This window comes from Pithys albifrons, chromosome 16, assembly GCF_047495875.1.
Source record: "Pithys albifrons albifrons isolate INPA30051 chromosome 16, PitAlb_v1, whole genome shotgun sequence".
In the NCBI taxonomy this organism is placed as follows: domain Eukaryota; kingdom Metazoa; phylum Chordata; class Aves; order Passeriformes; family Thamnophilidae; genus Pithys; species Pithys albifrons.
The window spans coordinates 4,120,562-4,146,945 of NC_092473.1; the positions used below are offsets into that span (position 1 = coordinate 4,120,562).

At 41.6% G+C, this 26,384-nt stretch overlaps 1 protein-coding gene across 4 annotated transcripts in view; it reads left to right on the forward strand.

Annotated features, from left to right (window-relative positions):
- Window positions 1-26,384, forward strand: part of RBFOX1 (RNA binding fox-1 homolog 1) — a 795,203-nt gene that overhangs the window by 108,220 nt on the left and 660,599 nt on the right. The window lies entirely within an intron of this gene.

Sequence of the window (26,384 nt, forward strand, 5' to 3'; positions counted from 1 at the left end):
GCCTATTTCAGATGTGGTAAATCAATGTTAAATAAACATTGTAAAATTTTAGCTGCGTTTTATTGGTGTCTGTGCTGGCTGAGGGTGTGTCAGGTACCCACAGAGCCCTGACTCTCAGTGCAGTATTTCTGTATCTGACATAAATGGACATAAATAATGGCTTTCAATAGGCTTGGATTTGTGTTAGTGATTTGCCCAAAATAGAAATTTGATTTGAAATTGTGTCTTTTTAACTTGATGGTGTGTAGAGTGCCTTGAAGACCTTGATTCTCTTGGAAGGATGGGTGAGGCAAAGAAGTATGAAAGGTTGTCAAATTCACTGCATTGCTGGAATTACTTGGCTGGCCATAATATTGAATGAGATGGTGAATGTGGGGTTTGGGTATTTGTATTTTATGCTTTTGTGTTTCCTAATGGGTGCATTGAAAGTGGTGATGTCTGCTGAATTTTATTACTGGAAATTAAAAAAATCCTGCCCCTCCTCAGGTAACTTTGTGAGAGCAGAGAGAGAAGTTCTCAGAGGAGGAGCTGTGGTCCCTGAATGGGAAATGCATTGAGGTGGAGCTGCATTAAAGAGATTCCTTTTCCTCCTGCTTCCTGAAGCTTAATTGAGATAATCTGGACAAGAGAAAGGGTATGTGACTCAGAACAGAAATCAGCTGTTAAATTTAAAAAAAGAAATCCTACTAAAAAACCATCCAACCAAGAAAAAATTTAATTTTGTTTTATTCATTAATTTGTTTGACTCATTTGTTCATTTTGAAAGAATTCTGCATTAAAATGACACAGAGATCCCAGTAACACGAGGGGAACAGATGCCAGACTTGAGTCCCAGTGAATGCAGGGCTTCCCCAAGTCATTCCCAAAGCTTCCATTGAATAATAAAGGAAACCTTGAATTCCCTGGGTGGAATTTCCATTTGTTCTGTCTCAGTTTGCCCAGGACACTGAGGGTGAGAGGAATCTGTGCCTGGAAGGATTTCCAATATGCTTTAATAAATTAAACAGTATCCATTTTTCTATCATTATAAACCCAATACTTTTTATTGATTCATGGAAGCCTGAAATTCTTTTCCTCTGAAGGAAAGAGGCCTTAAAGTCAATAAAACCCATGTAATTTGTCAGTAAGTGTGTTTTATGCCTTCACCCCCTCCCTTTCCTCCCTATTCTAGCTGGTTTAGCACGTGGAAAGCTGTGATGCTGATTAGCCTGGCAGCAAAAAGGGTGCTGGTTTCCTTCTAAATGTGTGAGAAGGTAGGAAATAATACCAACAGCAAAGCAGCTTGAACAATTAGGTGAGTTAGTGTGGAGTGAAGGGCTGGGAGTTCCTGCAGGAACAGAGGATTCCCAGAAATGGAAGTGAGAACAGCCCCCAGGAGGCCTTTACAGCCACACTGTTCCCCTGGGCACCCTTTCTGGGAGGGCATCTGAGTCAGTGGTGTTTCAATATACATGTTATCTTGGCAGAAACAACATAAAATGTTAAATAGTTTAGGTACTTTTTAAGTAGAACTATTTCTCTGGAAGTGTAGCAGGTTTGCCAATTGGTGGCTCTTACAAGGCACTGAAGAAATAATATCAAGCAATTCTAAGAGTAGTTTTAGTTTTAACTTGGCATAGATGAATAAGGGGAATGGAAAATGTTACAGCTGCCATATGCCTTTGCTCTCCCCTTTTCTCTTCAATTATTAATTGTAGAATGAAAACTAAAAACTACATTTTCTCCACGTATGTACCAGTTAAAACAGTAAAAGTTGAAAGTAGAATGATAATGTGAATACTGACAGTTACAAATTCCTTAGGCTGAGTTCCAGCTTGCTTAGGCTGGATTTAAATAGTTCAGCTTGTACTGAAAGACCTTTTTTCCCTTCACTCCAGCCATATTTATTGACTTCTAGACAATTGCAATGTGGTTTGTTATGTAAATTCAATGGCTTTCTTTCAATCCATTTTTTGTTCTAATATTTTCTAAGTCATGGTTTCATTTGCTCTGTGGTAGAGTTTGGAAAAATCATTGAGTTCTTACAAATTAAAAAGGTGTTTAGTTGTAGGACCAGTGCCCTGAGGGAAAGGCTGCTCTGAAAACTAATTAGACCTTGTTAGAACACCAGAAAATCCTACAGACTGATGTCTTTCCATAAGTTTTTGAGGGTAGGAAACTTTGGTATTTTTTTAGGCACCAAAGTCAATCAGTTTACAAGATGGTAATTCAGAGCAAATCCAGACTTCCTTATTTCCAGTGTTTTTGAGGCTTCTGATACCTCCTTTGCCTTCCTGACTCACCGTGAGGACTCTCAATCTTTGCTGTGCTTCAAAGAAAGCACTTCCCAAGAAGAGTAACCAGAGCTGGTTTTTAATCCCCAGCCCCAACTAGATTTTAAATCTGAGCTGGTCGTTTTACCTCCTGGAAGAGATGGGAATGAAGGTGAGAAAAGCTGATGAACCAAATGGATAGAAATGGAAGCACTGTTATCTTGTTAATTCTTTATTTCTGAGAACAGCTGTGTAGATGATAAATAGGAAATAAGTGTGGAACTTGGATAGGTGTATATAGATATATATGTGTATATGTGTGTGTGTGTGTATATGTATTTGTGTCTTACACACTGGCATTACAAGTTGTAATGAGCTAAACTGATGTACATGAAGAGTATGAGTGGAAACAAAGAGGAAAGTGGCACTGGTTTCTTGGCTTTGCTGGGTCAGGACTGTAACTACAACAGAACCTGACCAACTACAGGACAAGTCCTGCAGGTTTGGGTGTAGGCTGTGCCTTCGGCACCTCTGGGATTTTTCTCTTTCCTGGGAAAGGAAAGGAGAGGCTTTCAAGGCTGTTTCACACTTCATTGATCTGCAGCTGCCGTGGGCCCACCAAGAGCCAGCACCAGTCAAATCTGCAAATTAAAAGCAGTCAAGACCTTTGAAAAGCAAGTAAGCTCTCTATTAGCCACCAATACAGCCTGGTGGGTTTACATTCATACATAGGATATGGTTTATGCAAATCACTTAATATAGTTCTGAAGCCAAGCTGAGTTCATGACTTTGTTGCAATTTGAAATACAAATTAAAATGCCACATTTAACATTCTAACTATTTGTGTTTCTTATTGCTTTGAAATAATTTGCTCTGGTATTTAGATGTATGGAAATATTCTTTTAAATGCCATAAAGTTATAGATGCCCTGCTGATGAAATACTGCTTAATGCTAGTTGTGGTTTGGTGCAATGCTAGTTGTGATTTGGTGCTCATATTTAAGGATGTATTTGTGGATGTACATGGACTGTAAAATGACATGAATCAAAGGGAGATTACTTCTTCTTGATGCCTATTACTTTTTTAGTTAATTTACTGATTCCATACATAGCAAATGAATGGAATCCCTCCCTCAGCATGTCCCAGGTGTTAGGAATGGGACCCTGTGTGCCTGAAAAGGGGATTTGGGTGTAGTCTGCTGTGGTTCACTCCCTCCACCTTTAGAGCCGTCCCTCTGTTTTCTGGTGCACAGTGAAATGTTTCAAAATGCTGGTGCTCTTCCCTGTTGGGGCCATGGACTTCATTTTCTTCCCAACAGTGGTTCCAGAGCTGTCTTGTGGGTTTAGGGCGAGAACAGTGTGGAGGACACACTGATGGTTCAGCAGGTGCTGAGCAGGGCTTGCACTAAGGCAGGAACTTCGGAGCTTCTGTCACTGCTCTGCCATGGAGGGTGGGGGGCACAGACACAGGAGAGGGGACACTGCCAGGCCAGCTGAGCCCAGGTGGCCAAGGGGATGGCCCAGAGCACGGGCAGCGTGCTCAGGATAAGAGTAGGAGTGAAGCTGCCCAGGGGCTTGGCAACTGGCTGGACATCAGCTGGTTGGTGGGGAGCGACTGGTTTTCATTTGCTTCACTTGTTTTTCTTGGGTTTTCTCTCCTCTTTTCTCTTTACTTTTCATCACAATTTGCTTTTTATTCCAATTCCACATAATCTACGTTTATTATTATTCTATTTCAATTATTAAACTGTCCTTTTCTCAACCCACAGTTTTTCTTATTTTCAGCCCTCCTGTTCTCTCCCCACCCCGCCTGTGGGGGGTGAGCAAGCAGCTCTGTGGGGCTGGAGATGCCAGTGGGGTTAACCCATCACAGATCAGGATGTACCAGAGTGGATCCTGGTCCTTGGCTTGTGTCTAGACAGAAACTTGCTGCTCTGAGTGGTCTTTCAGATCTGAGAAGATGGTGGGTTCAGCTCCAGTGTTCTTCATACTATGACCAGCAGCTGAGGAACCGGTTGTCATTTACTGATGAATTATTGCCTGCAGTTCATTTCCACACTGAAAACGTTTAATGTATTGACAGATACAGTTGGCTAGTTTTCAACCCTGTGCTCTTTGCATTTACTAACCAGCACAGTTTAGGAGTTCCACAGCTTGCTGTGCTTTTGTGGCAGTAGGAGCAGCTCCTGTGCCTGTGCACAGACACCAGAAGGTCTTTAGAAGTTCATGTGTCTTTCATCTCCCAGTTCCCCCATCTCATTTTAAGATTCAAGATCTAACCCAGTTTCATTTTTCTGCCTTTTTTCACAAAAGCAGTACTCATGTAAAGAGCCTTTCTTTCCATTCTGATGCACTCATCCTGCCTTCTAAAATTAGCTCATGTTCTCTAAAGAAGAAAGTCATTTCCAAGAAGTGCAGTTACACACACGATTTGAAGCTGTTGGTATTTACTATGAGTGACTGCAGACACTGGTGTTGTGTTTCACTTCAGGTATGTTTGATGTTGCAAAATAGTCATAATTCTGGTGTGTAGTATTTTGATACTCTGATTCTGCTGTGGATAGACCTACTCCTTCTCCCTCGACAAAATTGATTTTACTAGGTATTAATTGTCTAAAGGTCTGTGTTTAGTAATTTCATACACTTAGATAGGGCTTTACTTAAAGCTCATTTTTCTCTTTATATTCTTGCATTATACTTGTTTTAATATGCTGGCTTGTTCAGTAGGCTTGTTTTTCCTAGATATGACACCCTGGTGACCTGTTCATGTCAACTCTTTATTTATGCAGTGGGGCTTTTTTAATAGAGATGCAATTTATACCTGATGTGAATTACTTATATGCCAAACATTTCACTTTGTTTCCCTGTGCAATGGAATATCTATTAGGAGGCAAAACGTTAGGAATTGATTTCAGTCATCTCTCTGAAAGACTGATCAAATTATAACATGCTGTCCAGTTCTCTCTGCCAAAGTATCTTCCAGTGGTAAAAATCTGCAATTAGGTGGCTACAGACTTTTTGGAAGATGCTTAGATTTTAGCATTTTTGATGTTATCAGTAGTGAAATGACTTAGTACTTGGTTCACACTTCAGCTATTAATAATTAATAGTGATTTTATCAGTGCCTAAATTCCCCATGTAGATTAAACCTGTTATGTTCATGTATATGAGCTGTGAGCAGCTTTCTGTTTGTGAACCTGACATTTTATATGTCATATTATGGAATGTATTTTTCAGTTTCTCTGTGCTGAGAAAAAAAAGAATGAATCCAAGGGTCAGATTCCCTACCCTGCCCAGGTCCCAGGTATGCTGCACTAACAGGAAGAAAACTGGTCCCTATTGACACCTTCTGCCTCAGAACACAGCAAAAATCATTGTCTGAGTTACAGGGCTGTGAGCAAAATATATTTCATCATGTTCACAGAGTAGCAGCTATGGATAAATTCATCAAAAAATGTAATACTGCAGGAGATAAAGGAGAAAAAACCCTAAGCCTGGTTCTCAAGTGGCACCTCTCCATGGCAGAACTGAAGGCAGGCAGCTGCTTTGGCAGCTTTAACATCTTCATCTGAGTGCCTTGTTGGGTCTGTCCTTTGTCCTCCTCTGCAAATACTATTTTACTTATCAAGTGTCTCAGTGAGAAGGGTTTCTCCAAGGTTAGTTTTTGTAACTTGCCCAGCATGACCTGTTCAAATTTGGGGTGTTTTTGTACAGGCTGGGCTGTATCTCCATGAGGGGAAGGGCAGGGTGTGGGCAGGAGGGGTATTTTGTGCCAGGAGCCAGGCTGGAGGTCCATGGTCACCACAGCCTGACCCATTTTTCAGCCATTCCCTTAATTCAGTGGGAATTCCTTAATTCCTGTGTTTCCTCCATCTTCTTGGGATATCCCAGGCCAGCCCAGGATGGCACTACCCACAACTACTATAAGGACTCTCAGTGGAGTAAAGCAGTTAATTCAGATGAACAGAAACCCAGCACAAAACCCACCAACCTGCCCCAGCTTTGGAACACTGACAGTGCTCACAGGGATTTCTGAGTTAGTCCACTGGCAAACTGTATTAATGCTGAATAATTCTTAGATAAAGATGGGCTAAATTTAGCTCTTCATTTCTCCCTGCACAAACAGGTACATGATAATTTAAAATATTATGTCATTTGTTATACTGAAAGAAAGCATTAAACAAACAGTGGTGAATGGGTAAAATAACTGTCTTGAGGATTCATTGAATTCTGGGATCAGAATATTCAAATTACTTGCAAATACTTCCTGTTTATAGTTGGATTTGCTACATAATATAGTTCAAATAATCTGCAAGTTCTTTATATGTTTTTGATGCCAAAGCTATCACAGTTTGCTCACTTCAAGTAGCAAAGTGTCCCAGGATTCTTTCACATATTTCACATTTTTAGGTCCATTTAGTATGTTTTTTCTATTCATGACTGAGCACTAAAGAAATTCAGAGTAATAAACACAAGAAAGATTCTCTGATATATTTGTTGAGGTGAAAGGCACATCCTTAGGATAGATTGTGCCTTGTTCTGTAGCTGTATTTTACTGTTAGAGAGGATGGAGATAATTTTTATGCCTCTCTTTTTATTCTTAAAAGAGTTTTTCTGGTTGATTTTTACAATCCAGATCCTCCATTCTTCATCTTCCTTTATTATTACTTAACATTGTTTACAGATTTTTGTCTCTGTTGCCGTTACTGATAAGAAATTTCTTCAGACTGGGTTGTGTTTGCATCAGCAAAATCTGTGAAATTCATTATATACACAGCTAAAAAGAAAATGGAAAATATAAACTTTTATGTTGGTTGCAGGAACTATAAATTTACCTGAGCTGTAACATTATTTCAAAGTGATTTCTTGTCTAAGATGAAATTACTTAGAAAAACCTGTTCTTTTCTTAAAATAGTTGAGGCTGTATTTTCAGTAATATATTAATGTGACAGCAAAAACTAGAATAAATAAATCTGAAGCTGATGAAGAGGAAGGAAGGAACAGGGTAATTTAACAGTGAAATTATTCTAGAGCTGATCTTAAAATACTTCCAGGAGAGGAGTTTGCTATGAGATTTGAAACTGAAATATTTCAGGCAGTTTTAAACTTGATTTCTCTTAAGTGACAATGCCATTGTGTTTCAGTTCCTGACGTTTGCATGAAGGATGCAATTGGGTTTCCTAGGATTTTTTCTCAAGGATAGTGAGAGCTGTAAAATAGTGGTGTGTGCTTTGGGGTAGTTTATAGGTAACCAAAGGGAATCACAATTCTTTACTTAGAAATCTCAGGATGCCTTTCCTTCGTTGTGTTGCAAAGCCTGAGGTAGCTGGACTGGTGCTGTTTATGAATTCAGTTTGGCTTTCCCACTTGCTACAGGACAGAGGTGAATTTTGTTTACAGCTGTTCCAGCCTCCTCTCACAAGCTTCTTCCTTCAGCTGATGGAAAGGCTTCTCCAGCTAATTATTTTCATTCATCATCTCCCTGATTCTGATGTCAAACATGTGACCTGAGTGTTTTTCTAAATAGCAGAGCAGCGAAAACCAAGTTCTTTCACCAGCAGTTGCTTTGGAATTTTGTTGATGTGATCAAACTTCTCAGGCCCAAATTCTTCATTTCTGGGGTGAATAGTGGGCTCTGCTGGACCAGACTAGTTGTTTGGATAGCTCCTATTAATGGTGAAATGCCACTTAGATGAGCTTCAATTAGTGCAGTCTGAGTTCCATGTTTATGGTTTCGCATGATAAAATAAGGTGGTAAGATCTTTTGATGGGCTGAGGGAGAAGATTTGTTTGGGAATGAAATAATTTTAACAGGATGGTACCTTGGTAATTGGTTTTTCCATGTTCTGAGTATGTTATTGCCTGATTTGTAGCATCAGCCAGTTAAACTGTGCACCTCAGCTCTTCCCAGGGCTTCACCTGCAGGACAGCAGGGCTGGTTGGGGAGGGTTCTTGGCCAGTGGGCAGTAGAGATAATTTGGGGAAGGCTTGAAATGTGTGTGTGTTTGTTTAGGCTGCTCCACAGGCACAGTGAAGGTTTTTCTTTGGGTCTTCCAGCCTTGGTGGCCTGTCCTGAGAGAGAAAATAGATATTTTGGGGCAGAAAAATACTGAAATGCCTCCCTGGGGCCATGGGTGAAACTACACCCCTTGTGTCTCTTCCCAAAGACACACCTGGAAATGATCCCTTCCAGCCCTGGGCTGGGGGGTGTGGGGAGCACCAGGACAGCAGAGGGGAGGGAGGCAAACAGTGGAGTGCCCCCTGTGCCAGCAGGGAGGATTGATGTGCCAGCAGGATGATGTGCTGGCAGCACTGAGTTCCCTCCCAGCTTCAGTGCTCTGAGTACCACAGGGATCTGTCACCTTCCCTGAGAATGAGGCAATAATTCACACTGGGAACAGTGCTGGGAGAGTCAGTGGGAGAAGGAAGGGGCCATTCAACACAAAAGCTGACAAAATCTGATTGCTAAGTACCAGGCAGTACATTAAACTTTGTATCTCTCTAAAGAGTGAGGTGGGAGAGAAATACCTGGTATAACACTGAGCCACGTTACAGGAGACAAATGCCAAGTGAATACTTTATGAAACTGGTGTGGGTTAATGCATTTTTGTAGGCAATAAACTGCCTTTTCTGTCTGTCCTTCGTTGGGACAGCTGCCACATCACAGACCTTCAATCAGCAAAAAGCAAGGGAATACCCTGCTCTGGGTGGTTGGCACAGGGCTGCTGTGCCAGCCTGTTCTTCAGAGGTGGCTTCCCCATCACACTGCCTGGAGGGACTAGTTTTTTGTTTGCAGATTTGCTGACAACTCAACAAAAACACACCGTGATTAGGAAAGGAACGTAATTCTCATCCAGACGCTCTGTAGGTGTGCCTGGAAGGAAAAAAACTTGGCAAAAGTAGCAGCAGAAGGAAAGGAAAATTGAAATCCTGATTAGCAAGGAGGGAGAGAATCAGTGTTATGGGTTCACCTAGGTGGGCCTAGATTTGGGCTCTGAAGTGTGGACTAGGCTGAAGCTGTCAGCTGACTTGAGCTGGGCTGAGCTAACAGCTGACCTCTTCTAGCCAGTAACTTTGTATTCCATACCACATTCCAACATCATCTCCAGGGCAGTAGGAACCAGTGTGGGAGTGGTTAAGGCAGTCGCTTCTCAGCCTCCTCTTGGGAGGACGCACGATGCTGTCCCAGGGGGGATGGAGAGGACCAGGCCCACCACTGGCTCACAGGGTACCTCAGGAAAGTAAAATGTGTTGTTCTGGGTCTCTCCTTTCTGCTTGGGTTTGTCTCCCTGGGGAATAAGCTTCTTCTTAAGTAATGTGTAGTTAAGACAGTAGAATTTGTGTGTTCGTTAAGAAGTTGAGGTGGGGAACTTGTTGTTGTAGACTTGTGTGAGTGTATATTTGTACTCTCTTCTAATTGTTTCTTCCTTTCTGTGAAAAATATATGTAGATTTAGTATAAATGCAGTTTGAAGTGTTTTTTTCTTTCCCCTCTCTTTTCCTCCCTTTCCCTGGTGTTAGGAGGGAGGCTTTTCTCTCTGTGCTTGGGGGGGTTGGCAGTTCCTTATCTCAAACCAAGACAATCAGCAATGGTGAGCAGTGATTTGTATACTGAAGGCAACACTTGGGGGCAGGAGGAGTGGCAGAATCACTTGTGCCCTTGTGTGGAAGGTCATGGTTGTGGTTAAAAGGTGTGGAACAGTTTCCAGGTCAGCCAGTGATTTGCTCCACGTTTTGTTCTGGTGGTGTTGTAAGCAAGCAGGGAGTTAGAAACGGATTCTGGGCACTTCTTGAGGAGCATATTGTTTGGAAAGGTGTCTCAAGGTTGAGGAATATTAAAACAAGTTGTAGTGTGACAAGAGGTTACTGACTTTTGTTCTCAGACTGACATGGAAGCAGAAGGTTCCCCTCTGAGTGAGGGCTGGACTCCTGCCTTATCCACAGCTGCATTCCATGAGACCACCAAATGCCAGCACTTGTTCTTGGCCACCAAATCTGAGATCTCCTAATCTCTCTGAGTTGATCTAGAGTTCATTCCCGTGGCACTCAGTGCTGGAGACTGAGGAATAAGCAAAAAGGCTTGGTCAGGTTCACTTGTGAACATCAAAACTGAATAGACTCCACTTTTTTTTTTGTCATTCAAGGTAAACTAAGAATCCTTAATATACTAGTTGAAACCAAGGTTCTCAAATAATGATCATTCTGGAATTGGAGGGATGTTTAAAACATGAAAATGTGCAGTGTGCTGGGACAACTGTAATTACTCCATAACAATGTGTCTTGTTCCCAATGCATAAGGAATAATTTGATCTGCTAGTTTACATCATGTGGCTTTCATTAGGTTAAAAACATTCCTGGTCAAGTGTGGAGGTAGGGATGGAATCTTGGATACAAAACGTAGGTCATCACCTTTTTGAGTTTACCTGGAAGTGTAAAGGTGGAAACTAAGATTTACCTTGTGCTTGTCCACCAGGTTAAAATGATTAACCTGAATGCCTGAAGCATAAGAATTTTCTCGTTTTGTTCCCAATTCCTTGTAAAGGCTCCATTCATACTTAAATTTCTCCAGTCTCCAGTGGGATCTCTGGATAACAGTGTAAGGAAAATCACTGCTGCAGTAAGGTATTTAGAAATGGAGTTAAAGCAAATATTCCACTAGCTTTTCTTTGTTAAAATAATTGACAGCTCGATTTGTTATGTAACAAACCTTAATTTATTTGCCTTTCCTAAATGGCTTTTCTCTCTTTTTTTTTTGTTCCTTTGCAATTATTCCCTTAAATGACTGAAGGCAGACAAGCAAAATTTTTCCAAAATGATTTTTTTAAAAAATATTTTGGCAACGAGAAGATGAATAATATACTTGACTGCCTTTCTTCAAACCAGGAGTTTGTGGGCTGTCCCCTGCCATAGCCTGTCCCCACAGAATTACAGTGTTTGCTTCAGTCTCTAATGGTAAACTCTTGTTTGTTTGTGTGCTTTCACTTTTGTTTTCAATCATTAAAACTTGGTCTTTGCCAACATGTCTTCAGTTGAAGAAAGGGAGAAATTGGGATTTGCATGATCCATTTGGACACAGCCACTGTAATTCCATAGGTGGAAACCTGTGCTTGGCAGGATTCTGGACTTTTTCTGTTGTGTTGGGTTTGAAATGTTTCTTTGGTAGTTTGAGGAGGAGGTGCTGAGGTGGGGAGGGCATGTGAGGGGAGCTCAGGGCATGTTCAGGGCTGTGCCAGCCTTCTCTGTGCTGTGTAGAAGGTGACAGTAGCTGGCACTTCACTTCCTGGCATTCCTGGCTTGCTTCCTACGTGGAGATACTGGAATAACCTACATTCTTCAGGTGAAGATGTGCCACTCAGTTTTCCAAGCTGAGCTGTGTATCAGCCTACCAAGGAAGCTGCTGGAGTTTGGCTTATCCAAACTGCCTGTGTTAGTCTGCCAAGACATCTCAGCCTGCCTGGGTGTCTTGGGTTGAGCTGGCAAAACACCAACTGTCCAGGACAGAAAGTGTTCCCACCCCCCACAACCAGCCAAGGGAAAAAGAAGAGGGAGAGAGGGAAAAAACTTCAAACTAGGTTTATGCTGAAACTAACTACATGTATTTATACAGAAAAAAGTAAGAGAGAACTACAATATAACATACACATACATATATATAACAAGAAATAACTTCCCACTCCCCAATTAATACAAAGCAAAGACTATTACACTAGATCTGTAAGTACTCTAAGAGACACATAGCAAGAAACAGAAAGAGTAAGAACAAAAATGTTTCTACTTCCCTGAATTCACACAAAGTGCAAGCAGAGGCAGCAGGAACAAGGCCCACTCCAAGACAGAAACTGGATCACGTCCGGCTTGTACCTCGGCCATGGCAGAACTGACCAAACCACTCCCACACACTGGATTTTACACCCTTTGAGATGATGTAGTATGGTATGGAATACAATATTATTGGCTAGAAGAAGTCAGCTGTGAGCTGGCTCAGCCCAGCTCAAGTCAGCTGACAATTTCAGGCCTGGTCTGAACTTTAAAACCCAAGTTTAGGCCCACCTGGCCAAACCCATAACATTGGGCCAAACCTCCTCAGTGCAGCAAGACCAGAAAGGCATTTTCATCACCCAGATTTTGTGTGGTGTGGTTTGAGTGGCAGCCCAGTGTTGATGCTCTGCTGTTACAGCCCTGGATCATTCAGTATATTCCTCTGCAGGTGAGGTGAGGGAAAAGAAAATACCTTTCAGTTGTGATTTTTGTATTCCTTTAAGTTACCTTTGTGAATCTAATTGTGGTCTATTTACTGCTTCATGTTCTGGTGAATTGGCAGAGAGGTCACAAACGACGTTAGTTTTTTTCAGCTTAAGCTACATCAGAAAATGTAAACCTGGAGCTTGAAATCACATTTTTAATCTCAGAACACTAGCAGTGGTGTTGTTAATTTGTTTTTCAATCAGTAGCAAGTATTTAGCCTCAAAATGCAGGCTGAAAGTTCTTAGCACAATTACAATACATGTCTGTTTTTGCTAAACTTAAATCACTTTTCAAAACATTATTAGTATTTCAACAGACACTCCAGACATGTATTAATATTTCTGAAATTATTCAAATTGGGTTGTAGATATTTGTTACACCCTTTTTTGCATTCCAGGTTGCTATTTTGGCTTTGCATCTGTTCATGAACATTTTTACCTCTGGTTAATACCCTGAAAGCCACATGATGATGTGCAAGTGAGGTGGGAGAAAACAGTTACATCCACTCCTGTGACATTCTTAACTTCCATCAGAAGTGCAGGCAGCAGAGATAATAATGACAAAAAAAGCTCAACTGATCTCACCTTTCAGAATATCTCCCCTCTTTTTTTCTTTGTCAGCTTGAGCCACTGTTTCTAAATTCTCAGTTTGGGGTCTAATGCTCCAAGCTTGTTTAGTTCCCTGGGATATATTTTCCTACTTGGCTGGTTTATTTTTTGTTATTGTTTAGAATGCTATTTCTGGACTTCAAATCTGAGTTGTGCTTTTTAAAATTCGTTTTCACAAGTTGAGAAATAAAACTTGGTGAGAAAAAATGTGAAATAAGGCAGACTAGAATTTACAAATTGCAGAGTAATCCCAGACTGCTGTTTTACTACTATTTTCAAGTTATCTCTGCCTGGATTAAGAACAAAACTCTTTAATGTGAGGCTGCTCTGAAGTTTTATTAAACCAGGTGCTTAGTGTGAAATTAATTTGTTCAGGAAGGAACATAAATCTGCTGAGGTGAGAGAAAATTGATTTTTACACCACCTTTCACTTGTTGCACTCGTAGCAGTATAAGCTTCGTTAGACTCTTGGAGTGTTTATAGGCATTATAAAACATTTAAAACTTGATATATTGAGGTACTTGAATGGGTTTCAGGCATTAGAGGATTATACTGAGATTCTCTTGCTATCAATCTAGTACTTGGCACTTTGGGAAGGAAATGTGTGCTTTATTCTCATTATAGCCATAAATACAAGTGAGTTTTGGTGTGACATGAGAGAACTGTGCAGTGAGACATTCCAAGACTTTGAAACAGTGCTGGAGCATCCAAGGAAAATCTGTATAATAGCAGTTTCACAAATATTTGGGAAGTCACAAAAAGCATTTGGGATTGTGCAAGAAATCATAAACACTCAGGTTGGTGGGCATTTTGCTTCTGTGTCCAAGCTGCCAGTCAAAGGTACCAACCTTTGCAGAAAACCCCCAAGAAAGGTGATATTCAAAGTATTTCTCCCTTGCAATTCATTTATAATTATGCTATTATCATAGTACACATGCTAACAAGGCAAAGTATTTTGCCATGAAATAAAAGAACAGCCCTAGTGTGGCAATGCATTCACAATATATGGCATGGAAATTGTCCTGCCACAAAGGGGCTGGTGAAGAAAATCAACCAGCTACTGAGAATGCTTCAACAACTGATGTTTTTAATGTGGTTTGAATGTACTGAGTGTAAAAACTGCAGTGTCACAGTTTCTTCTTCCCAGAGTCCCCTGCCAGGCCAGAGGGCTGGGAGAAAGATTGTGACCTCATGTCACCTGAAACCCTCTCCCATTGAATGTAAATCCCCTTACTCCTACTGGCCCAAAACCAGATTCCCCTCTTGTCCCTTACTGGTGAGTTTCTATCCCTCCAAAATCCATATAAACCTGTTCCCTTGAATAAACTTCCTCTTTGTTCCTGTCCTGGCCAGTGGTCCCTGTGTGTCCTTTCTCGGAGGCTCTCAGGGACCACATGGTCAGGGTAAAAGCAGAGAGCACATTTCTCCTCGGTTAGTGGGCTAACAAATCCAGGAGCAGGAGAGTCACCATATCGTTGCAGAATTCCTTCAGCACACAGCATAAACAACAAGAAACCAATGCCCTCACCCTAGAGAAGACAAAAAAAATATTGAGAAATCATGTCCCCAGACACACGATGCAGTTATAACTTATATATATAACTTTTAAGTTATATGTGTGTGTATGTGTGTGTGTGTTTGAAACTGTAGGGAAACATCAGGTTTGAAATAAAATGACAGCAGTTTTCTTTCAGCCAGTGTAGTAAATGTGTGCTTTCCCAAAGCCAGTGGGATAAATGCAATAATACCTGTGTTTCTGTGGGTTGAGGGGTTGTCTCAGTCACGATCTCAGAGCATCGCTGTGTGTCCTGCCAAGGGAAGGCCAATGGGATCCTGGCCTGGATCCAAACTAGCGTGGCCAGCAGGGCCAGGGCAGTGACCCTTCCCCTGGACTCTGCCTTGGGGAGGCCACACCTTGAGTGTTGTGTTCAGGTCTGGGCCCCTCAGTTGAGGAAAGAGATTGAGGGGCTGGAGCGGGGCCAGAGAAGAGCAACGAGGCTGGAGAAGGGACTGGAGCACAAGTGCTGTGGGGAGAGGCTGAGGGAGCTGGGGGTGTTTAGCCTGGAGAAGAGGAGGCTCAGAGGTGACCTCAGCACTGTCTGGAACTGCCTGAAGGGAAGTTCTGGCCAGGTGGGGGTTGGTCTCTTCTCCCAGGCACTCAGCAATAGGACAAGGGGGCACGATGGGCTCAAGCTCTGCCAGGGGAGGTTTAGGTTGGATATCAGGAAGAAATTCTTTGCAGAGAGAGTAATCAGGTATTGGACTCCCTGGAGGTTTTTAAGGTGAGACTGGACATGGCGTTCAGTGCCATGATCTGGTAGTCAAAGTGGGGTTGGATTAAGGGTTGGACTCGATGACCTCGGAGATGTTTTCCAACCCAACTGATTCTATGATTCTAAGGTCTGAAAACATGGCCAGGATGCTTCTATATCCTAAAAATCCTCAATATGGCCTCAGTGAAGTTGCATCTGAGAGAGGTGATTCTGTGGAATTGTTGCTCCTGTAGCAGAGGGTGGCTCAGAGATGGGATTTGTCACTCCACACCTGTCCCAGCAGGTAATGCTGCTCCTGTTCTCTGCTTGTCTGCCAGTGTGGGGCAACAGATGCCATGCTAATTAATAGTCACAGTGAATACCTTTCATGAATGACTGTGATTGAGGGAAGGCACTAGGAACAAGTTAATTTTCTTCCATTTTTCAGGAATTTATTTTTACTTGTTAAGGCCCCCCACCCTGTTTACCCCAAGGGTTGTCCTCCTGAGTCTGGAGAGCAGAGGTGCAAAACTCTTGGGTGGCATCAGTGTACAGGCCTGAAAGCAGCAGAAAGGAAGTTTACTTGAACAATGCAAGAATATTCATTTATTCTTCATCCTTCCGGCCAAAGATGTTCATTCCCTTGAAGAAGGAGTTTTGTGACTCTTCACTAATAGCAAATAAGAAAATCTGAAATCAATTTTTCTTCCTCTTGCTTGTTTTCATTTCAAGATCGTGTAGTCTTAATATGTCCATTACAGTCTCTTTGACAGAGGCTTTCTGAGTTCTAATTTGAAAAATGAGGGCATATTTTAATTGTTGTTTTCATATGATTTTATGTGCCTTTAGTCACCTCTGATGCTTGTTAGTGGAGTGCTATTATTTTTCTTGCTGTTGAATAATAGCACATAGTCTCTGGTTTGCTTTGGTGTGCCAAGGAAAACAGGCAAAGGTGGGGCAGGTTGCTTCATATTATTTAAAGGATATTTTGATTCCCTGGAAGCACAAGCACTGCATTCCTTTTGCAATAAAAATGCTAGCCTGATTAAAAAAAGTTCCCTACTAAGAAACAGCTAATTACATTGATAGCACATTAACAGAATATGTAACTTGAGTAAAGGTGCAACAATAAATCACATAAAGCAATTACATAAATTGGAGCATCTTTGAAAAGTAGGACAAGTTGTCTGAGTGTGTTATTTATTTAATATCAACTTAATATCACAAGAGCAAACAGTAAGACAGGTAAAGTACATCAGAATATTAATTATATGGATCCATGCTATAGCTTATAAGAAATGCTTACTTACTGCTTCTCTTCAAGGGAATTACTGATGGAAGTTTAAGCATAACATCTTGAATTATTCACAAGTATCTGAATTATGATGGGTAGATCTAAGTGATACCCAGAAGAGCTTTGATATTTAAACAGGACAAAGAGATTTTTACCAACTCTCTGAAAGTTGTGGCTGTGAGACTTGAATCCTTCCTTCCTGCGTGCATTTTTCAAGCTACAAACTACGAAGCTGTAGTTCTGAACAGAGAAAATAGTCTTGGTTTGGTTGAGCAGGTTAGTTTTTAATTCTAAGGATTTTTTTTCTTTTCCCCTGAAAGCATTTCCAAAATGTTCTACAAGATAAGATTAAAAAAACCCCAGAAAACGAGGGAAAAAAAAGAAAAAATATGAATATAAAAAGTTGCCATGACTCCTGAGAGCAGCCTATATCTGATGCTTTCAAGGGGATTGGTTTCAGTAACAGGATATTGAGCCATTTTTAACTCGAGTTGGTAAAATTTCATTGGAACAAGCAGTTATCTCATAATCCTCCTAACAGTTTCTCTGAACCCCTGGGAAGAGGGAGACTCCTTACCCTGCACCAGGCAGGATCTGGTCATTGCACACAGTGTGGGGTGGCTCAGGGTGGGATTTGCAGCCTTTGGGAAACATGGCAGTAGTTTTGGATCACATTTTGGTAGCATAATTCTTGCTGAGTTGTAAACAGAGACAATAATTTAACTATTATAGCTGGCAAATGAGGTTGGGCACTTGGTAACTGAAGCTGGCAGTTGTGGCAGTGCCAGTGTCAGCAGTGGCTGCTCTCCCTGCTCCTGTTCCCCCAGGAGGGGGTCAGCACCTGGAGAGGGGTGTGTTGGAATATCTGCTCTGGGCTCTGGAAGCCACAGAAAGCAGAGCAGCTTCCAGGAGTATAAATCAGTTTGGAGAAGATCCTGCCCATGATTGGCAATACTGGAGAGTGCATTGAGCCAGCGATGGTTTGGGCAGTGAGGACTGTTCAGACACTTGTTTGGAAGCAGCAGGGAGGGCAGTTCTGGGCAACAGGCAGTTTTAGAATCATCTTAACAACTTCATCCTCAATTTGAGTGCAGGTGTTGCCACTTTGGTATCTGCATCATGTAAAGAGAGGTGCTGATCTGTTCCTTAGCACTGGAGATGATTTTTTTCTATGGCTTTGTGAAGGAAAGTATTTAAATTTTATGGGAATAGAGAAGCTATTGCTCCACTTCTGTATGACTTTTAAGAAATTAATGCTGAATTTGAGTGAAATCTCTGAGAATGTAGCTTTGGTCAAGGAGGGAATAAGATAAAAATCATACTTGTAGGACAGATTTGGAGACTCAGGCTGATTATTCCCTCTGCAGATGAAAAATAGTTACATTTTCAATGTACAAACTAAACTCTGCTGTGCCATAATTTCTTGAGTCTGTGTCCAACAAGACCTCTGGTGTGAGCTGTGTGGGCAGGGGGATGGAGCCAGAGACACAAGGGGCAGGTTGCTTGTTCCAGCATTGGGGTTAAATCTCTACCCCTTATTTTATGATACAACAAATATAATTTGTCCTCTTGGTGCATGTGGAATGTGACCAAAATAAAGAGATGGGTTCAAATGTGTAAATTTGGGGTTGTTTTGGAAGGCAGCTCTGCAGGAGAACTCACAGATATCCAGGGGTAAAACCATCAAGTGTTAATAGTGGGAGTTGGGTGAGGTTGCAGGATAAAGAATCGTGGCACAAAGCGAGACTTGGCATTTTCAAAGGCAATACGTGGAATAGGAAGAGAAAGAGAATAATTTAAATATGAAAGGCAATGAAATGGAATGAATCAAAGTATGACTAACAAGGTGATTTAGTGAGATGTGGTTAAGCTGGATGCAATGTGATTTTAAAAGAAAGGGGTGGATTCAGTAATAGAAATGTAGATGTCTGAAGAAAAATGCAAAATAACTACAAGGGTCTAAGGGGAGCTAATGTTTAGTAACAGCGTTCTCAGTGTAAAAGCTATTAAGCATTTAATTATAATGTCATTAATTTTAAACCACCTACATACATTACATTCACACAACAACCAAAAAAGAGTCATTGTCAGGTTGTCGTAAAATAAACATTGAAAGGGAAAAATAAATGGACTGTGACTTTACAGTGTCACTGCAAAATAAAGAATGAATGTTTTACTGTGAGCTAAACAAGGCTGGATAACACCAAAAATAAAAGACAAGACTGAGAGAGAAAATTAAGAGTAAATAGCCCTTAGAAGCTTGTTCTGTATGATGGACAGAAAATGAAGCAGTCTGGAGTTGGTGGAAGGACGTTCACTTCTCCTTGTTGGTGATCCAAGGTGGGTCAGACCACTGTTAGATACCAAGTTTGAGTAAGTTGTATCAAGTTTTTAGTATTGCCAGTGATTTTTGGCTTCACAGCTGATGTGCTCAATACAAACCATACATTTCTGGAAATGTGGGCAAATTCTTAAATGGTTGAAAGCAGCAGATTTCTGGTTCAAAGGACTTAGCCCTGCCAAAAGAAGCTGCACACCTTGTTTGATGCACTCCTAGGTCTGATGAGCAAGGCAAGGACTGGGTACACAGTGTTCTGATTTTGAAATAAAATGTGTGCTTCTTTAGGAATATCTAAATAGATGAAAATTATATTTTCTCGTTCCATTGTTTCCCTCACTAAATGGGAAGTACTGTTGTTTATTTTATAAAAGGAAAATTCCTGATTCTTTTTTAGATTAAAAAAATATATATATTCAAAACAAGCTCCGCACTGAGAATTTGTATGCTGAGCCTGTCAGACTGTGAATCTTTATTATTACCGAGCTTTATCCTTGAGTACATAGCTTGCAATCCAGTTTGAATATTAAGTGTCAGGCTCAAATGCTCTGCTGAGAGATTTGCAGCAGCCAGCAGGCTCCTGTCCCAACCTTGGCAGCCTCTGACCTCTCTCCTCATTGAGAAGTGGTCTTATTTCACAGGTGTCAGCTTAGTGGAGTGGAGCCCCTGATGCTGTGAGTGATGGCGAAGGTACCATTACCTGCAGCTTGTGATTTTCCTGGGACACTGGGAAAGGTTACAGAGGGAGGAAAAAACGTGTGGAACTGGCCAGTGAGAAATGTGAAAGGAAACGTGGGATGCTTACAAAGCTGGCTCTTTTTCTACTTGGGTGTAGCACACTGAGAAAGAACACTCATTTTAAAAAATAAACAGCAAACCCCCCACCTTTTTGGTTTGTTTATCTACAAATTACAAATCTGGGCCAAATGGTTGTGCAAAGATATATTCTGTGTGCCTGGGCTATAGGTTGCATCATTTATATTTATGCTTTTGGGTCCTTTTTCCTCCTATGAAAATCATGTTGCTCTTGGGGAAAATCTGCTGCTTTCCCTTGACACAGCTGAACTTCTTTCTTTTTTTCCCTTTTGCTCAGAGGTGAGCACTTGAACTCCGGTATAAAATCTGCATGGACTCCTCTGTATTTGTGACTTTACATTTTACAATCATAATCAGTTATACTCAGCTGGAACCACTACCAAATAATTCCCTTGAAAAGAGCCCCAGGAATAAATTTACAAACATGGAAGATTTATATTATTTTACTGTTTGCATCTTTTACAGATTGAAATCTTACTTCTTAAAGAGTGAGAGTACTTCTGAAATAGCCCATGGTGCAAAGAGAGATATAATTTCTACTTTTAATTAGACTTTTTTCTTTGTTTTGGTCCAAAGGAACATGTTCCAGTCAGTGTAATGTGCTGTACCCTCCAACTCTTGTTTTTCCATTAGGGCTCATAGATTTAGCCTAGAGTTGTGCTGTTTCTGTAAGAATAATTATGTCATAAATCACAAAGCTTTTGGATAAACTGGTGGATTTGGGTTTGTTTTTGCTTTCCTTTATTCTGGTCATTAATTTCATATGTTATTTAGGAAAATCTAAAGCTCTTAATGTCAAAATTTTTATTAAAAATCAAGAAAAAATAGGTAAGTTTGCTATTCTTTGTACACCTGAAATTTCTCTCCAAACTGCATTGCTTATCCAGGCATGATTCATTTCTTGACCTGTGGTAGATGAGAGAACCAGTAGTTTAAAAATGCTGAATGTGAAACCACAGCTCTGAAAGTATCATGTTCCTGCTTTGTAGTGTTTGTCAGGAGCAGGGTGTTCAGGGCTAAAAGCTCACCACTGGAATTGATGAAAGGACTTCTCTGCAGTGGTGGCTGAGAACAGTTAAGCCTTTTCCAAATGACTTTGTTATTTCTGCATCTCCCCTGAAAGCCTCGTGCCCCTGAATTTGTGATAAATGATCATTTTGGAGCGGGCACAGGAGTGTTTCCATGGCTAACGTGTGAGTAATCTTGCTGGTATTGCTGGAATTGCTCTACCTGCTCATGAGGCAGAACAGTCTGTACTGCACAAGATTGAGGAGAGACAAAAAAAAAATTAGAAGTTCTGAACCTGTTCAGTAGCAACCACACTGACTGCAGTGACACTCAGTGCCTTGGGCTCTGCCCCTTCCCTGCACTCATGGGGAGCTGGTGGTCCCCCAGTGCAGGTTTGTGTGTTTGGAGAGAGCTGTCTTTGCAGCCAAAATCTTCAAAGGTTCTTTTTTAAAGGACCAGTATTTCTTTCAGCTTCATAATGTGTTTACTGTTATACTTAAGACTACAAGTTTTGTGCTGAATAAATACTTAAAGATCCACATGGCCTCAGCCACAGGAATAACTGTTTTTACCTCCCTGATATTTTAAAAAAGTAGGTATTTATTTAAAACTTTTGGCAGTTTCAACCATGGGAATGGGTGTATACTTTGCAAATGATGCTTCCATCTCAAGTGAAATGGAAATAGAAGCAGAGGTAGTTTAAAGATCTCCCAGTCTTATTCTGTACTGCAGTTTGTGCCCTGTAGTGCTCAGGGGAGGCACGAAGAACATCTTGCACAGCTTGTACAATACCTACAAAATAATCAATATTTTAACAGTCCTGTGGCATTTTTGCCTCTGTAGCACCAAGCAGTTATGAGGGCAGTGGTCATCACAGTCCCCACTGTGCAGATGAGAAACTGGATTTTTCAGTTGATGTGTTGAAGTTGTTACCTATTGCCAGTCTTTTGTCATCACATGCACAGAAAGTGTGCATGGGAACAGCCCCGAAGGTGGGGACGTTACACTATGGAATGGTGTGCCAAAGGACAGAGCTGAGATCAAGTCTGTTCCCCTTCCCAACTGCATCCCCTCACAGGCAGATATCAGCATCTAAACTGAGTATCAACTAACATAGTGCAGAGCATTAACATTTGGAATTAATGTTCCAAAAAAGGTTCTTATGCCAAGAAAAGCTCTTCAGTTTCAAATGCTATTTGCCCAAATCCCTGCTCACATTTACCAAATCCCAATATTTGTCCTCTTGCCACAAAGAAAACTTCCTTTACTCCTGTGTACAAGATTATGTGTATAAGAGAGCCAAGAGTTGAGCCCTTTCTCCTCTCAGTGGAGTGCACTCCAGCTGAGCCACGGGGTCTAAGCACAGAGGGCAGAACCAGGTCCTGGAGATGGGGTCTATCCATGGACAGCTCCAAGCAAGGGGGTGACCCAGGCCAAGGATCCACCTGGGCAGTTCAGGAGCAGCAGCTTATTGGAACAGAGAGAGGATGGAGGCAGGGTGGGTCTGAAGTCCAGCCTCAGACAGTCTGGTCAGAAGGTGCAGTGCAGGCCAAGGGGGCTGACCCAGGTGACAGGTTGGCCAAGCCATGTCAGGGTCACCCAGGGCTGGACATGGGTAACCCCACGGGATAGTTCAGGGCAGGAGCCAGAGCCTGAGAAACACAGCTTTTTCCATTGTGATAAGAAACACTGTTCTGTCAAATGTTCATTAGGATGATGGCAACACTAAGGTGATGCTTAAGGCTTATGATTAAATGCAGTGGTAGTGAAGAGCAGCCAGAAATGCTCAGGAAATGGTTTGTCCCCTTCTGAGGCTAATCAATGCACTGAGCTGCTCTGCCAGTGTTGAGTGTGCTGGCATAAATATCAAATGTGGTTTATCTTATTCCAGTTGCATTTCTTTCTTTCTTTCTTTCTTTCTCCTTTTCTCCTTTTTTTTTTTTAACCTGATGTTCTAAGGATTTCCTTTTAGTGCCTACGAACATCTCCTTTTGACAGACAGTGCAAATTAAAAGATATGGCTGGGCAAAGGAAACTGGAACCCAAATATGCCCCCTGGGTTTTCATTTACAGTTAGAAGCTACAGACACAATTACTGCTGACAGAAATTCAGAAGCCAGTGGCAGAGTGCATGTGGCAGTAGACTCATGCCAGGCAGTAATTGGGAAGATTATTTTTAATCAGAGCATATCCTACAGCCCAAACATTAGAAATCTCTTGTAAGGCTGACAGGAAATTAAACTGAGACCAAACAAAAAAGCCTCAAAATAGAAGTAATATGGTTAGAAGTCTAATGATGGCAAAACTCACTGCTTGTTGTATTTGGCTGTTGTCTGAAGGGAATGGCTTTTAACTCGCAGCAACAGATATCATTGTTTAATTGTGTTTTTAGAACACAATTAAAATAAAAAATATCATATTAGGTCAATTTAGACGTAGGCTTTTCATACAGGTGTGAAGCAGTAGATGTTAAGCCAGACCTAGTAATTGTGTATGTGTATTAGTAGTAATTTTTAATACTGCTTTGAGTTATTTTTATTTTTTTCCCTTTTAATGCTTGAGGAATCTACTTCCATGGAAAAATAATGCAATGTCTGGGATCCTCTTGGAATGCTTGGGTATGATAAGAGTTTTGAAGCCTGAATGGCCTGGGGCTCTCTTTCTCAGTGACCCTGCAGAATAACCTCTGCTTGTTTGGGCTGCCTGAGCTGCTGCCCCAAGGGAGAAGCACCAGGGGTACTCTCAGTGCTTGTCTATGTGCCTGAAATTTTCCCCTGAAAACACAACTTCTTCATTTGTAAGTGAGTTTTCCATCAAACCTTTCTACAGACACTTAGCAGGACTTCTTCCAGCTGACTCTCAGCTTTTCAGAGCAGACCCACAGGAGCACAGTGAGTGGTCACTGCTGCTGATCTGCTGGAAGGTTCTGCTGGTCTTGCACGTGTCTATCACACACAGATGGTATAACATCAGATGCAAACAAACCCTTGCTCATTGAGAATTTATTTCTGTGTGATAGGAATGCAAAACAAGAGCCTGCTTCCTGTTTTGCTCCAATCTGTGGCACTTGTGGAAAAGCAAAATGTAGCACTGAAAACGGGTGACTTGTGTTTCTTCATAGACTGCTCATGGCTGTGTGGACAGCCCTAATGGCAGGTCAGTTGAGATGTAATATCCCAGAGCAGAGTCAACTGGGTTTGCTTGAGGCTTGCAAATAAGATTTTATCAAAATGCAGGTTCATTTCCACAAGCATTTTTCAGCTGTGTTTCCCTCTGCTGAAAATTGCCTGTTACAATCATATGAATATGATTGAAAATCTTGCTCGTTGTTTCGCTGTTGCCTGAGTAGTTGGATAACAAATGAAGTACCCTCAGTAACACAGGCAGTTTGTGGAATTGCTCTGGAAACAGGGCCCTGCTGTGTGGTGGGTGATGGGATGGCATTGATGTCTGGGGGTTTGCACTGCCCAGGGAGCTGTGCTGAGCTGGATGGTGCTGGCCAGGAGGGCTGCACTGCCTCAGGCAGCACTGGACATTCCCTTGGCTAGGGAGAAATCTTTACCAAACTTTGTGAAGTTTGTGCATGTGCCACCCATCCTTTTGTTCAAAACCAAATAAATAAGAAACTTTTGTCTTCAGCTCAGATATGACTTGAGTTGGTCTCGATGATTCTTGAGTCCCTTCCAACTCAGAATAGTCTGTGATTCTAATTCTGATATTGATGAGTGTGGGGGTTTGGGCAGTAAGACTGATGCAATTGCTGCTGGAGCTTCAGTGGAGAACTTGGCTCATTCTCCGACGCTCCCTCAGTGATGGTCCCAGCTCTGAGGACACCAAAGTACAAGTATGGTTCTTGTTCTGACTGTCACTTGTTCACATTCCGAAGTTGTTGAGGGTTTTTATCAGTATGTGTGATTGTTGCAATGCTCCTGACATGTTTGAGGAGCACACACCTTTCTGCTGCTGCTGGTTCTTGTTGCTCTTTATTCTCAGCTGCCTTAGAGAGATCCTCTACTGATTTCTTTACTGATTTCTTTAATTTTTTCATTTAAATGAAATCACATATAAGGAAGAAGATATTTTGTGAAAAACATTCAATATATTTACTGTTTGGAATTTTACTGAAGTATATAAAAAATACATGCATATATACTTTTTATATATAAAATACACGTTATATATAAAAATATAGAATCATAGAATCGATTGGGTTGGAAAAGACCTCCAAGATCATCGAGTCCAATCCTTGGTCCAACTCTAGTTCATTTACTAGATCATGTCACCCAGCGCCACGTCCAATCTGCATTTAAAGATCTCTAGGGATGGTGAATCCACCCCCTCTCTGGGCAGCCCATTCCAATGCCTGATTACTCTCTCTGTAAAGAATCTTTTTCTGATATCCAACTTAAATTTCCCCTGGCAGAGCTTAAGCCCGTGCCCCCTTGTCCTATTGCTGAGTGCCTGGGAGAAGAGACCAGCCCCCACCTGGCCAGAACTTCCCTTCAGGCAGTTCCAGACAGTGCTGAGGTCACCTCTGAGCCTCCTCTTCTCCAGGCTAAACACCCCCAGCTCCCTCAGCCTCTCCCCACAGCACTTGTGCTCCAGTCCCTTCACCAGCCTCGTTGCTCTTCTCTGGCCCCACTCCAGCCCCTCAATGTCCCTCCTGAACTGAGGGGCCCAGAACTGAACACAACACTCAAGGTGTGGCCTCCCCAAGGCAGAGTCCAGGGGAAGGGTCACTGCCCTGGGCCTGCTGGCCACGCTATTTTTGATCCAGGCCAGGATCCCATTGGCCTTCTTGGCCACCTGGGCACACTGGTGGCTCCTGTTGAGCTTCCTGTCCCTCAGTCCCCCCAGGTCCCTCTGCCTGGCTGCTCTCCAGCCACTCTGTGCCCAGCCTGGAGCGCTGCAGGGGGTTGTTGTGGCCAAAGTGCAGGACCTGCACTTGGCCTTGTTGAACTTCATCCCATTGGAATCAGCCCATCTCTCCAGTCTCTCCAGATCCCTCTGCAGAGCCCTCCTGCCTTCCAGCAGGTCGACACTCCCTCCCAACTTGGTGTCAGCAGCAAATTTGCTGATGATGGACTCAATCCCCACATCTAAATCATCAATAAAGATGTTAAACAGGACTGGACCCAACACAGACCCCTGGGGAACACCACTGGTGACTGGCCGCATTATTATATATTATTATATATAATATGCATATTATGTAAAATATGCATATTATATATAATACGCATATTATATATAAAATACACATATATAAAATAGACATATATAAAATGTATGTATGTATATTTTTATATGCTGAAGTATAGAAAAATGTTAAGTATATAAAATTGTTAAATTCATCTCCAGAATGATTTGGTTAGACACGGACCTAGATGCAAATTATCTTTGAAGACTCAAAATACGAACAGTGTTTCTATTTTTAGGAGTATTTGTATCAGAGACTGTGTATTACCACTTGCAGATGGAAATGAAAGTGCATGTAGGGAGAATCTGTTATGTAAAACATATCTGAAGTTACTGTTACTTGTGAAGTTCAGTGAATAATTCATTAAAATGTC